The sequence below is a fragment of the Giraffa tippelskirchi genome, chromosome 12 (genome assembly GCF_054371585.1).
Source record: "Giraffa tippelskirchi isolate mGirTip1 chromosome 12, T2T-mGirTip1v1.2.pri, whole genome shotgun sequence".
Classification (NCBI taxonomy): Eukaryota; Metazoa; Chordata; class Mammalia; order Artiodactyla; family Giraffidae; genus Giraffa; species Giraffa tippelskirchi.
Window position 1 is genome coordinate 16225673 of NC_137286.1, and position 15398 is coordinate 16241070.

The window sequence follows — 15398 nt, forward strand, 5'->3', positions numbered from 1 at the left end:
GGTGTTAACGCCTGCTTACACACATATTTGTGCTTTTAAAAATCACCTCTTTAAAATGGCTTTCTGAAATTGAGTTGCTGCGCGTAAAACTTGGGTAGTATAAAACCCCTCATTCATGGGAGTGTATAAATTACCTAAAAAAAGTACCTAAAGAAACATACAAGCCCATCTTCGGCCCTTTCACCTTTTCTCTGAGGGGCGCCTCGGAGATTCCGACTCTCACCCACTTATCATCGGGGGAATGAGCGTCCAGTTCACGGATCTCGCGAGCATACGTCGCGGCTCCGGGTAGCCCAGGTGGATGGCGGAGAGGTTGTGCTGGGCCTGCAGCATTTCGTAGACACGTGTTTTTCTGTTTTTAGTAGAAACGTGTGCTTCTGTCAGTGCACGCATGTGAGCGAGGCTCCGCTGCCCTCAACCCGCCGGCGGAGCGTGCCCTGTAAAGGTGCTCTGTCACCACACACCGCCGCAGAAGGCCAAGCAGGCTGCCATTCCTCCTGAGAGCCCTGTGGCAAGTGGAGGCCCAGGAACAGCCACGGGCCAGGCGGGCCTGTTGAAGCTTCTGCAGTTTGAAGTCCAGTCACCGAGCATGGTACCCTGAGTTCACAGTCTTCATTGACTGTCTCCTGCCTTCTCTCAGTGCTGTCCTTCCATACCAGTGTTTTCTTCAACCTAGGGAATGAGCTCCTCTCTCAAAACCAGGTAGGAGTATACTTTTCTTAGCTCACTCACTATTTCTGTAGATTTTTAAATATTTGTTTACTTTTACAAATGACTTATTTTAAGTCAGATATTTGAATATAAATGTGAGGTCTGAAGTGTTATTCCAATTAGTCTGTTCATCATGTCAGTGGTAGAACTGTTTAACTCCTAGCGGTTTGGGGCTTGTTTTTGTTGTTTAATTCCTATTAGTCACACAGTCGTGTCCGAGGCTGTGCGACCCCATGGACTGTAGCCTGCCAGGCTCCTCTGTCCATGAGATTCTCCAGGCAAGAATACTGGAGTGGATTGCCATGCCCTCCTCCAGGTGATCTTCCTGATGCGGGGATCCAGCCCAGGTCTCTCGCATTGCAGGCAGATTATTTACAGTCTGAGCCACCAGGATATAATTCCTAAGAGTTAATTAAGAAAAATGGAGCATATTTAAAAATAAGATCTGTAGGAAGCTATCAGAAGACCAGCAAACGGAAAGGATATGATGGGTTGAGATCCTGGGGTAAAAAGTTCTCTGAGCTAGGCACAATTTATGATGTGACTTTTTCTTGTGTCATTTGGCACCTTGAAAACAGGGCCTTTATAAGTCTGAATAGGATTTTTTCAGTCATCACCTGGGGGCTTGGGGAATACAAGTTAGAATTAAGGATCTGTTGAAAAAGGACACAACATAGAATTAATAGTGAACCATACAGTAACCTAACTCACATTATTGAACTTCAGTTTTGAATCAATTCAGTCATTTAATAAGTGTATCTAACCCGACAACTTGCTGGTCAAAAGAAACTGTCGCTCCTATTGGAAAGCATATAGCGTCATTCAGTCTTAAATTGACACCACATATGTTTAAACAAAATGTTCAGCAGCTGATAAAAATAACCAGGTACACCAAAGACTTAAGTATAAAATGATACAAGAGAAGCAGATCCTTTTAAGACCAGATGTGAGTTTATTTAGGTAGACTTTAAAATATGTGTTTTATTTGTTTAAAAACATAAGCGGTTAGAGAATTCCACCTGAGAACTGGAAACTATAGAAATAAATTGACTTATAAAAAAGAAAATAGATGATAATAGAAAGAAGAACTCAGTAGAGGGATTTAACAATATGTTAGACAAAGGTAAAAAAGAGCCTGAATGAGTTGAAAGACTATGAAAATATCCAAACTAGAACAGTGAGAAACAAATACAGAAAACTTATAGAAAGTGGTGAAAAGGGACTTGGAGAAAAAAATGTAATAGTGAGACCCCAGAAGAATGGGGGAAAGTAAATAGGCAGAAGCAAGGTTTTAAGTGCATATGGCTGGAGAAAGTTTTTAGAACAATAGGTTCCTTAGCCACATATTCAAAAATATTGCAGACTCAAAGCTGAATATATACAGAGAAATCACATGTAGACATAATAGTAAAATAGCTATAATTTAAATTTTAAAAGCTTTAAAGCAATTAGGGCAAAAAGAAAACCTTTTATGTATTTGTAGAATAAATATTAAATATTTGTATTATTTGTGTTAACATTTTAGTACTCACATTGTGACAAAATGTGAGTGTAGTACTGTGCTTTGCTATGAGAGGATTGTCACAGACATTGGTAATACCCCACCTCTATTCCCACCAGCCTGACAGCTAAGGACCTGTTCTTTACTGAGACGTTCAGATCGTATGTGCCAGTGATTTAACTTGTTTTAAGGACTGTCAACAGCCGAGGACTGACCCAAAACACCAACTTCTTTGCCCCTTGTGTTGATAAATGTGAATGGTCTATTGTAGTGACTCCTGGAGTTTCTCCTATAGTTTTAAGTCAAGTCACTCAGTGTGGTTCCTGACTTGATTCCATACCCTCTGACACATATCCATGGCTGTGTCTCCTGACTTCTCTCAGTATTCACCTTTCCTTTATGTAAGTGATAAGCTACTCACTTAAAACCAGGTGAAACTGGAGCCCATTATACAGAGTGAAGTAAGCCAGAAAGAAAAACAACAATACAGTATACTAATGCATATATATGGAATTTGAAAGATGGTAATGATAACCCTATATGCGAGACAGAATAAGAGACACAGATGCATAGAACAATTTTATGGACTCTGAGGGAGAAGGTGAGGGTGGGACGTTCTGGGAGAATAGCATTGAAACATGTATATTATCATATGTGAAACAGAACACCATTCCATGTTCGATGCATGAGACAAGGGCTCAGGGCCGGGGCAATGGGATGACCCAGAGGGATGGGATGGGGAGGGAGGTGGGTGGGGGGTCCAGGAAGGGGAACACATGTAAACCCATGGCTGATTCATGTCAATGTATGGCAAAAACTATTACAATATTGTAAAGTAATTAGCCCCCAACTAAAATAAATAAATTTATTTAAAAAAAAAAAAGAATATATATGTTCTAAATCTTTAAAAAAAAAAAAACAAAACCAGGTGAAAACCCTTACCTATGGCTGATTCACATTGAGGTTTGACAGAAAACAACAAAATTCTGTAAAGCAATTATCCTTCAATTAAAAAATAAATTAATTAAAAGAAAAACCAGGTGAGAGTGTACTTCTAGAATATTAAATAAACTAAGACAAGGATGGCTTTTCTTTATTGTATCAATAACAAGGCAGTCTAAAGGACATATTAATACATTTGGCATTTTTGCTATTCTGTTGTCAAATTACTAATCTAGTGATAAATTAATGGTGCCTTATTAAAAATTTGACAGTGATTGAACTTACAGTGTGAAATTATTTTAATTTAAGCTCTAATTTATCATAGTGATAATGATACCTATAAATGTGATATCTTTGCTTTTGGCTTATAGAGTAAAAACAGCTTACATAGACATTCATACTCATTAATAATTTGATAATATCATATATTATCACTACGTGTGTATATACTGAAATAGATAGACGTGTGTGTGTGTTTGTATTTATTTATTTAAAGGAACTAGTACCACTGTGGAGAAGGCAATGGCACCCCACGCCAGTACTCTTGCCTGGAAACTCCCATGGACAGAGGAGCCTGGTGTGCTGCAGTCCATGGGGTCGCTAAGAGTCGGACACGACTGAGCAACTTCACTTTTCCCTTTCATGCATTGGAGAAGGAAATGGCAACCTACTCCAGTGTTCTTGCCTGGAGAATCCCAGGGACGGCGGAGCCTGGTGGGCTGCCATCTATGGGGTCGCACAGAGTTGGACACGACTGAAGCGACTTAGCAGCAGCAGCATGATGTATATGTGTGTCTGAATTTGTGTTTAAACCAATTTAGGTGATTCTACTAATCCGTGGATAAATATTAAAACTATAGATGTTTTATGGTTAAATATAGCTCCAGTTTGGGATATTCATTTCCCATTTGTTTTTATTTAATGTCATTTGTTTCCTTTTAATAATCTACCTTTTCTGCTAATTATTAAGCAAATATGGACAAAATGAATGAGAGTTTTAAATTTTAATTTGCTAAAGTTTGATATTGAGAGACTTTACTATAAGAAGTAATATTTTAGTAAAGTTTATTGTGAAGATCTAAAAAATTAATATAGTAAAATATCACCATCTTCCTTATCACCATGTCTTATCTCAATACTATCACTTTTGATTCATTTCAAAAGAGATCTTCACTTTTTCTCAACATCAAAACACAAGTAAATTACTATATGACAAAAATTGCTATTTCTTTTTACAATCTTTGATACAGTAAATACAACAAGGGGAATGGAAATGCCACTTGAAAAGTGTTATATGAATACTTTACTAACTCATTTATATGTGAAATTTCAAAGCTCTTTATCAAAAATACATAATGTGAAATATTTTCTTAAAATGAATGAGAAAATGCTTTTTATCTAGGCAGTGCTACTTGAAGATTATAATTTGAGATAATGTCTTTGCAGTTTTTATTTCAGTTTATAGGATGCTTGCTTTGAGTCATTCCAGTTTAGAAAGCTACTCTTTCAGCAATTAAATTTTACCATAAGTGTTTATGAGAATTTAGCATGATCTTTGGAAACATATTTATTGATTATCTTTATATTCATAACATAACTCTATTTTTTTTAAAGTTAACCTTTTATGTGACATTTCAGCCAATACAACCAAAATCCAAGCAATTTGTACTATAAAATGGATCTTGTAAATACATAGCACTGCTAATTTAATGTATAAGACTTATAGATACTTATTTTTCTATTTTATATACCTCTAGTGTGCAATGTAAGAGCATTTTGTAGAGTATGTTTGGATGAGTGCTGAGTTCTTGGGATGTTTTTAGATTTTGATTAGAAAATTTAGATCTATGGTTGTAATAATTTTATACATATGAATTCTTTGCCTCCAAATATATTAGTTTCTCATAAGATATCTTTACAAATTTTTTAACTTCATCTAATGTAACTTCTTCCATTCTATGCTGTAGCCATTCAGGCCAAACCCTTTCTTGTATCTGGGATTTTGCTCCTGATATTTTCTCTATTCTTAGCCCTGTTCTAAAATTTTTTCAAGTTATTTCCTCCTATTCATCTTCTATTCATCAGTCTATGTGTCATTTTCCGTGGAAGGACTTCTCTATCACTGAATTATACTATAAGGCCCCTCCCCACATAGTAGTATTATTTTTACATCTGCTGTACTTTGCATAATTTATAGTTGTTTATATTAATTTAAAATGAAGGGAAAAAAGGAATATTAAAAAAATAGTGAATCGAATGGAAAATACTTCAAGAACATACTATGACTTTCAGAATATGTAAAAAGCAACACACAACTGCAGGCTTCTTTCAAGAGCAATATGCCACATATAAGGATATAGAAAATTTTTAAAGTAAAATATCAAATATATCATGTAAGCACTAAACAAAGCAAACATACTCTGTTAAGAGTAGTCAAAGTACAAAAGCAAAAATGCATCACAGAAAAGGACAGAGAAATATTTTGTAACTTAAATAAAGAAATTAAAAAAGAACACATCATATTTCAAATGTATGCACAAAATAATAACAGATTTTAAATATTTAAAGAACACATAGAAAGAAATGTATTAGGTATAAACATATATATTTTATTATATCTCCTATACATATATACTCAAATTTAATGGGAAATATGCATACATTTGTTGTATTATAGCTAATATAATAAAGAAGTAGCAGCAAAATTGACGTAGTTTTAATGAAGTGAAACTTCACTCAAGCAAGAGTGCACATTGTTTTCAAATGCAAATGGAAAAGTTACTAAAATTGAATGAGCATATTATAAATCAAATGTTAATAAATTTTAAATGCTTTTTATCAAGTTTTTTATCTTCATAATGTTAAGATGGTGGTCTATGTGATAACTAGAAAATTCTCCACTGTGTGTAAAAGGATAGTTTACTTCTAATTAATAAATAGCTCAAAAATGAATAATAATAAAATTTGCAAAATATATTTGAAAATATATGGAAATATTATATGGACTATTAAATTTTTAAGGTGCAGAGTAAACAACGTTTAAAAGTCATTTGATAGTTTTTAATGCATGTTAGAAAACAAGGGAAGTATACTATGAATGATATATTGATAGCATCATGATAATTCAGTGACATCAACTCAAGGGAAAGAGAAGAAAGGAAATAAAGAGCAGAAATGAATATAATAGAAAATAGATGGTTGATATTGAAAATTAATAGAGTTAAAAGTAGGTTCTTTGAAAACATGAATAAATTGTGACTCCTCGGAAGACTGAATGGAAGTGTGAGAAAATTGAATGGGATGAAGTTACTACAGATCCAACAATTTTTTCAAAGAAATAAGGAATTCTACTTATGTACCTAAATGGGCAGCTGGAAATCACTTAACTTTCCCCCATAAATGACTGAGAAAGTTGCAAAATAACTGCTTTATGACATTGGAAAAAAAGTATAAGATTATTAACATTGAAAGAAGCAAAGCCAATTAGGTACATCGTACAGTTGCCTCCAGATTTCTCCCTGGAATTACTTCGTGAATCATGGTGCAGGAGAGCGAATCCCAATAACACAGTGGTGTTGCTGAGTTAAGGTGAAGTTAGAAAAGTCTTGCAAATTAAACCCAGCATAAATAGAAGAAACAGAATAAGTGTCCCCAAATTAATCTATAGGTTCAGTACAAATTCAGCTAAATTCCAACAGGTTTTCTTTTTTTTTAAGAAATAGATAAGATGATCCTAAACTTTATGTGAAAAGAGCATATATTTTATATATATATATATAATATATATGCATATATTTGTTATATATATATATACACACAAATATTTGTTTTGTATATATACGTGTGTGTGTATATATATATATATATTTGTCCAAAACATTCTTAAAGAAAAAGTACCAAGCTGAAGGATTTATGCTTACTTACTTCAAAACATAACTATAAATCTATACTTGATATAATGTGATAAAAGTAAACAGAACAGAATAGATAGTCCAAACATATACCTACGCATATAATAGGTTTATACTTTTACTTAGGTTGCCAGTGTTATGAAATATGGAAAAAAAAGTTTTAAAAAAGCTGTTGGTTTCATGTATTAATTCTGGTCTCTTAAGATGAGTTAGTGTTTCCTTTTGATTTTTGGAAGATTTTACAAAATTATTATTTCTTCCCTATATCAAATTATACACCTAAAATTAAAGACTAACCATATACACCTTCTAAAAAATAGGAAAAAATATTTGCAGTTTTTATCAGGCAGAGATTTTTAAATAGGATACATAAAGCATGAATCATAAATGAAATAGAGAAAACAATGATTAACTGGGCTCCATCAAGATGAAAAGTCCACTCTTCCAAAGTCTGTGTTAAGAAAATGAAAATGTAAATGACAGAGGATAAATTTCTTGTAGTATATATAGGTAATGCAGGATATGTATCCAAAGTATACAAATAACTCTTGCAAATCTAAGATAGGAAAAAATAACCCAATCTATATTGCTAAGAACAGACACTGCAGAGGGGATAAAGATAAAATTAATTATCAATATTTAGAGAACAGATGCCAAACTTCATTGGGTGTCAGACAAACCCACAATAAAATATTGCTGTACGTATACTCTAGACTTGCTAAAGATAATATCAAATATTAGAGAGAAGGTTGTGCAACTGATAATGTCATAATTTGCTAGCGGAAACTTAAAATGGTGTGATCACTTGGGACAATATTTTTCAGTTTTAACAAAATTAAGCCTAAAATGACCACATTACTGGAACTGAATATGTATTTTCAAAGTAAATGAAGTAAGCATCTAAGTCAATTGTTTTGCATTTATAACATGTTATAAGTGTTTATAACAGCTTAATATACAAACACAAACTGGAAACCATCCACATGACCCTCACCGTTTGAGTGGATAAACACATTGTGATGTATCCATTCAGTTCAGTCACTCAGTCATGTCCGACTCTCTGCGACCCCATGAATCCCAGCACGCCAGGCCTCCCTGTCCATCACCAACTCCCGGAGTTTACCCAAACCCATGTCCATCGAGTCAGTGATGCCATCCAACCATCTCATCCTCTGTCATCCCCTTCTCCTCCCGCCCCCAATCCTTCCCAGCATCAGGGTCTTTTCCAATGAGTCAACTCTTCGCATGAGGTGGCCAAAGTATTGGAGTTTCAGCTTCAACATCAGACCTTCCAATGAACACCCAGGACTGATCTCCTTTAGGATGGATTGATTGGATCTCCTTGCAGTCCAAGGGACTCTCAAGAGTCTTCTCCAACACCACAGTTGAAAAGCATCAGTTCTGCGGCGCTCAGCTTTCTTCACAGTCCAACTCTCACATCCATACATGACCACTGGAAAAACCATAGCCTTGACTAGACGGACTTTTGTTGGCAAAGTGATGTCTCTGCTTTTAAATATGCTATCTTGGTTGGCCATAACCTTCCTTCCAAGGAGTAAGCGTCTTTTAATTTTATGGCTGCAATAACCATCTGCAGTGATTTTGGAGCCCCCAAAAATAAAGTCTGACACTGTTTCCACTGTTTCTCCGTCTATTTCCCATGAAGTGATGGGACCATTCAAAGGGATATTTTAAACTACTGTTATAAATGTAGCAGCCCAGGTAAATCTAAAAATGGTGCTGAGTGAATCAATCACACAAAAGAGTAATTACTGAATGATTCAATATTTTAAATTCTAGGTAAACTAAATCCAATGTATTGTAACAGCAGATCCAGGATTGTCTGAGGCCAGGAATAAAGAAGACTGATTTTATAGATAAAGTGGTGGATAGAAAAATTTTATACTGTAAATCTAAATGGTGTCTAAAGGAGTGTAGACATTTGTCAAAGGTCATCATACTGTACACTGATAGTGCAGACTCTGTAATGTAAGTTTTACTCGATATTATTTAAAGGATATAAAGAGGTATTATGAAAAAATTTATGTTCATATATATTCAATAACAAAATAAATGATCAAATGTCCTGAAAAACATAATTTATCAAATGTATACAGAAATAGATATAATGTTTGAAAGATCTTATATCTTTTGAATATAGAGTATTTTTAAAAATTATTATAAAGAAAAGCTTAGATTTAGATAAGCAATGAATTCAATACTTCTAAACCTTCAAAGATTAGTAGTTTTTCAGAGGTTTGAAAAGCGATAGAATACCTCTGTGTCTAAAAGCATTTAATATATCCAGCATATATTAGGTAACAAATCCTGACAAGGACATTATTGAGAGAGTAATTTAGAAGCCAACCTCTGTCAAACATGGATGCGAAAATTATCAGAAAAAATCAGCAAATGAATCCAGTAATACATGAGTATAATGTAAAATATCACCAACAAGGGAGATTTATATATGCAAAATGCAGAGTAACACTTGAAAACTTAGCATTGTTGTTGATGAAATTGACAAAGGCAAAATATTCATATAATTATCTTGATAGGTAAAGGCAAATTATTTGATGTAATTGAAAGTTCATTGATGAAAAAACAAAGTTTTGACAAAATATGGTTAAGAAGACAACTTCAGCAAATTTCATATTGAAAGTGAAATATTGAAAACTTGTCATCTCATGGATAGTGAGATAGGGAGCTCCACTATCTGGCTTCAACTCAAAATTATACTGAAAATGTTGTAAGCTATAACTTTTCATAAGCCAGTCTGTCTCCTCCCAAGAAGTGTATCCATATTATATAAACTTTTAGGAGTGGACACAAAATTAAGAATGAATAACACTATATAGTTAAAGGAAAAAGAAAGTCTAGATAAAGGTTGGCCATTGGAGTATAGACAAGAACTTTCAGGAACCAAGTCACCGTATTTTTTTGCACTCCAAGAAAACAACAAAAAACAAAACTTCTTGAAGTTTACAAGGATATCCTGAACTTTTCTTCCTCCTAAAAGTCAATAGAATTAATTTTACAGTCAAATAAACATCAGAAAAGCATTGATGTAAGATTCCATACTTGGTTAAGAAAAATGAGATTAAGAAACAATATTAGTATCCCTTGTGACTAGGACTCCAAGCCAGTTTGCACCAAGAAGGAATATATATGTAGTTGAGCATGTTGGGTTTATTGCTCTTTGCAAGAGAAACCACACAACTGTGGTGACCTGTGGAGTATTTCAATTACAAATGCCAAAAAAAGAATTTTAATAGAATTTGGCCTCATTTTAGGTGACCTTAGAGGATGATTTACTGAGGTTTAGTTTATTCTAGATTGGTTGATCCCAGAAAAGAGGGATAAATTTGTGACTCGTTGTTGTTCAGTTACTCAGTCATGTCTGACTCTTTGCAAGCCTGTGGACTACAGAACACCAGGCTTCAACCTCCTTCACCATCTCCCGGTTGCTCAAACTCATGTCCATTAAGTCGATGATGCCATCCAACCATCTCATCCTCTGTCACCCCCTTCTCGCTCTCTAACTTTCCCAGCATCAGGATCTTTTGCAATGAGTCGACTCTTCGCCATCAGGTGACCAAAGTATCAGAGTTTCAGCTTCAGCGTCAGTCCTTCCAATGACTATTAAGGGTTGATTTCCTTTAGGATTGACTGGTTTGATCTCATTGCTGTTCAAAGGACTCTCAAGAGTCTTCCCCAGCGCCACAGTTTGAAAGCATTAGTTCTTTGGTGCTCAGCCTTCTTAATGGTTATTTCTCCCAGCAATCTTGATCCTAGTTTGTGATTTATCCAGCCAGGCATTTCACATGATATACTCTGCATGTAAATCTTATCTAGAAGAAGGAAGCCTGCATCAAGGCTAAAGCTTTAATTACTAAAGAAGTAGCAGTCCCTGACATCCAATATATTTTGCAGTAAATATGTCTTCAGTAGAAACTTATTGAGCAATATGTTATCCTTAAACTTTAATACTTCTATGGTAAGCTTAATAATTTGTTTTCATCATCTTTAAGCTTTTTAATGATCAAACACATTAATATTTATATAGTGAAACAGATAGAAATTCACATTAGGTGGAATGTGGGAAAACCATAGATAGCTTCAGGGCTCCCAGTTCAAGGTCATCACAAAACTCAAGTCAGCCTAGTTTACTTCCAAATGAGTTCTACAAAAACCTTGCAGTTTTCAGAGTTTTCTGGATTTTATACTGTATTCTCTCTCTCTTTTTTTCTATTTTTGTGGGTAGCTATGGATATTTTTTAAATTGATTGTGGTGGTGATTTCAATTATATATACATATTTTAAAATCAATACACTTTAAACATATGCTTTTACTGTTTGTCAGTATTGCAATAAATATAATTTAAAATGATGCAACAATTATGAATAAAAACATAGTCATTTGAATTATAATTAAACAAATATACATCATTATCTGTTTGGTTTATCTCAAGAATGCCAAAGTATTTCAATATCTAAAGTCTCTGGAGGTGTAATACAACATATTAGCAGGTTAAAAGGGAAAAAATATAATTGTTGTAGTATGTACAGAATCTGATAAAATCCAATACTCAATTATGATTTTTTTTGCCATCTTAAATATATTGATTGTATTTTCCCTTGGATATTTTTAGTGTAAGGTAGGCAAAACAATCATTCTTTTTATTTATTTTGTCTAGTATTGAGATATAATTGACCTATAACATTGTATTCGTTTTAGTGTACAGTGTGATGATTTGATTTATATATATAAATTGCAAAATAATTATTAGAGTAATTTTTGTTATATCTGTCAGTCTATACAATTACATATTTTTCTTATGACAAGAAATTTTAAGATCTACTCTTAGAAACTTTCTACTACATGACACATTATTGATAACTTTTGTCACCATACAGTAAATCACATCTCTAGACCTTATATATCTTATTACTGGAAGCTTTTACTGTTTGACCACCTTGACCAATTTTACCCAGCTCCTCCAACCCCACCAATTCCTCTGGAAGCTATCAATCTGTTCTCTGTATCTGAGTTCAGGGTTTTTGTTGTTGTTGTTTGTTTGTTTTTAAGAGTATACAAGTAAATACAATCATACAGTTTTCTCTTTCTCTTATTTATTTCACTTACCAGAGTACCCTTATGGCCCCTCCATGTTTTGAAGATAGCAGTGTTTTCCTTTTGGCTGAAAAAATTTCCGGAGTGTGTGTGTATGTGTGTATCACAGTTTATTTGCTGATTCACCTGAAGATGAATACAGGTTGTTTCCATGTTTTGGCTACTGTATATAATGAAGTAATGAACCTGGGGGTTTACATAACTTTTAGAGAGTGTAACTTTGTTTCCTTCGAATGTATACTCAGAAATAGAATTGCTAGATATATGGAAGTTTTTTATATATATATATATATATTTTTTTTTTTTGAGAAAATTTTCCATAGTAGCTGTTTTCCATAATGGCTGCACCGCTTTACATTTCCACCAGCACTGCACAAGAGTCCCCTTTTCTCCACATTTTTGCCAACACTTATTTTATTTTATGATAATAACCACTTTTAACAGGTGTCAGGTGGGTAGCTTATTGTGGTTTTGATTTGGATTTTCCTGATGATTAGTGATGTTGGGCACCTTTTCATGTACCTGTAAGTAGTTTTTGTATCTTCTTTGGAAAATGTCTACCCAATTCCACTGCCCAATTTTAATCAGATTATTTGCTTTTTTTTTTGCTATTGATTTCTATAAATGCTTTATATGTTTTCCAAATTGAACTCTTATCACATATATGATTTGAAAATATTTTATCCCATTCTGTTGATTGATGTTTAATTTTTTTGATAGTTTCCTTTGCTATGCAAAAACATTTTAGTTTGATATCATCTCACTTGTTTATTTTTGTTTTTGCTGCTTTGGATTTTGGTGCCAAATCCAAAATAATCATCACTAAGACCAATATCAAGGAGTGTACTGCTTACTTATATTTTCTGTTAGCAGTTTTTTGGTTTCAGATCTTATGTTCAAATCTGTATTCATTTTGAGTTGATTCTTGTGTATGATGTGAGATAGAGATCCAGTTTCATTCTTTCACATGTAGCTATCCAGCCTTCCCAGCACCATTTATTGAATTCACTTTTTCTTGTTGTAAATTCTTGGCTCCTTTGCATAAATTAACTGACCATATATGTGTGGGATTTTTTTTCTGGACTTTCTAGTCTGTTCAATTGATCTGTCTTTAATGCCAATACTTTACTGTTTTTATTACTATAACTTTGTAATATAGTTTGAAATCTGGAAGTGTGGTGCCTCCAGTTTTTTTTTTTCTCAAAATTGCTTTGGCTATTCAGTGTCTTTTGTGGTTCCATACAAATTTTATGATATTTTTCTTCTATTTCAGTGAAAAAAGAAGTTGGGATTTTTGATAGGTATTGTACCAAGTTTATAGATTGATTTGAGTAGTATGGATATTTTAACAGTATTAATTCTTCCATTCTATGAGCCTGGAATATCTCTCCATTCATTTGTCCTCTTCAATTTATTTCATCTATGTATTACCATTTTTTAGTGTACAGATGTTTTATGTCCTGGATTATATTTATTTCTAGATATTTTATTTTTTGGTGCAATTCTAAATCAAGCTGTTTTCTTAATTTCTCTCTCTGATACTTTGGTGTATGTGCAGCATCAGTTTTTTACTTTTAATTGCAAATTGCAGATTTTTTTTTTTTATTGTGCCAAATGTCTTATTGGCTATTTCTCTTTCCTAACATGAATTTCTACATGCTTTGACACAGAAAATTCATCAGGTGTTCTCTTACCTTCTCTTTGATCCTGACTGTGCCAACTTAGCTAGCATGGTACTTCATTTTGAGTATTCATACGTTTTGTTTTACTGGTGACAGTTTTTTGTTTTCTGTTTTGTCAAAATCACTTGCTTCCCATTATCTAGACATTAATATGACTAGGAAATGATATTTGACTATATATAAAAAGCAGAAACATTTTAACAAAATTTCACAAAATTAATAAAGTTTCATTATAAGAAGAATGTAGATTCTGATTTCGGTCTTAAAATATTTTATTAAAAATTATAAAGTTCAGTTACAAAAATAATAAAACATTTTAATTAATTATTTCTACCTTAGGTTCTCCCCATCATATCTGTTTAAGAGTTGAAACTCATTGGCAGATTCAGGAAATCCTAAAATGGAGAATAACATTTAAAAAATTTCTGGGTATAATAATATATTTTGTGATATAGTGTCACTTTACAGTTGACAATGATTAGTTACTATCTCTAATCCTTCCCAATGGTGGAATACTATGCAAAATACCTACATTACCTGACATGGTATCTGAATAATGTTACCTTCTAACTGCAAGACCTTCTTTGTGCTATGGATGAAAGACAGAAAAACAAACAAACAAAAAAACCCCCTTGTTTATCTCTTTGAAATATTTATTTTTGATTGTCTTATTGCAGTTAATTTTAAGGAAGATAAATATTTGAAAGAAAAAATAACGCCAAATATAAACAGAGAAAGTTAGAAAAAAATTAAGTAGCAGATACTTCTGACAATTATAGCACCAGCTATATTAATGAGCAATGTTCATGTTCTCTAGAGATTTCTTAAAAAATTACATAAAAGTAAATTTTCATAAGAATTATGTTAATAGTTATGTTTAGTAATGCTTACATGAATGGGGAAGGGATATTAAAAACAACAACAACATTTAAGAAGCACATAAACACTCATTCTACTAGTTTTGGACAAGTATTACCTCTGACTATGATACTGCTTCCGTTTCCTCTTTCAACATCCTTGTAGGATTCATTTGAAGTCCTGATTATGATATCTGAAATTTGTAGAATGAAATTTTCCAGTCCATTGATCTGAAATGTGATTAAAAAAAGATAGCAGTTTGCATGAAAATATGGTTAGACCATTAAAATTCATCTATGAAATTGTATACTAATGCCTTGAAATCTGAGATTTGTTTAAAGTTTGGCATTTAAAATATTTCCAAAAATCACTAGTTTCCCCAGTTTAGGAGGTAATGGGTTTGGTTATTGCCTTACATTTTTAAAACAGTGAAGTAAAATAAAAAAATATTCTTTTGTGGTCCTATAATAATTTAGTCTCTGCAGGCAATCTAAAAATTTCCTTCAGGTGAATATGAGTGTTTCCTGGATAATGTGCAACAACGTGCATACTTGGATACTTTGTTTGTAGAATTTCTAATTGTCATTATAACTATTTTGAAGTTTTCAGTCAGTTGATAAAAATAAAGTATATTAAATTTTAAGCACTAGTTATCAAAA

At 33.1% G+C, this 15398-nt stretch overlaps 1 long non-coding RNA gene across 1 annotated transcript in view; it reads left to right on the plus strand.

Annotated features, from left to right (window-relative positions):
* The first annotated feature begins 251 nt into the window (after positions 1–251).
* The window catches only part of LOC145528918 (uncharacterized), a 263362-nt gene continuing 248215 nt past the window's right edge, over positions 252–15398 (plus strand). Inside the window, exon 1 of the long non-coding RNA XR_014070790.1 lies at positions 252–702. This is a non-coding gene — a long non-coding RNA (uncharacterized LOC145528918). The remainder of the gene's footprint in view (positions 703–15398) is intronic.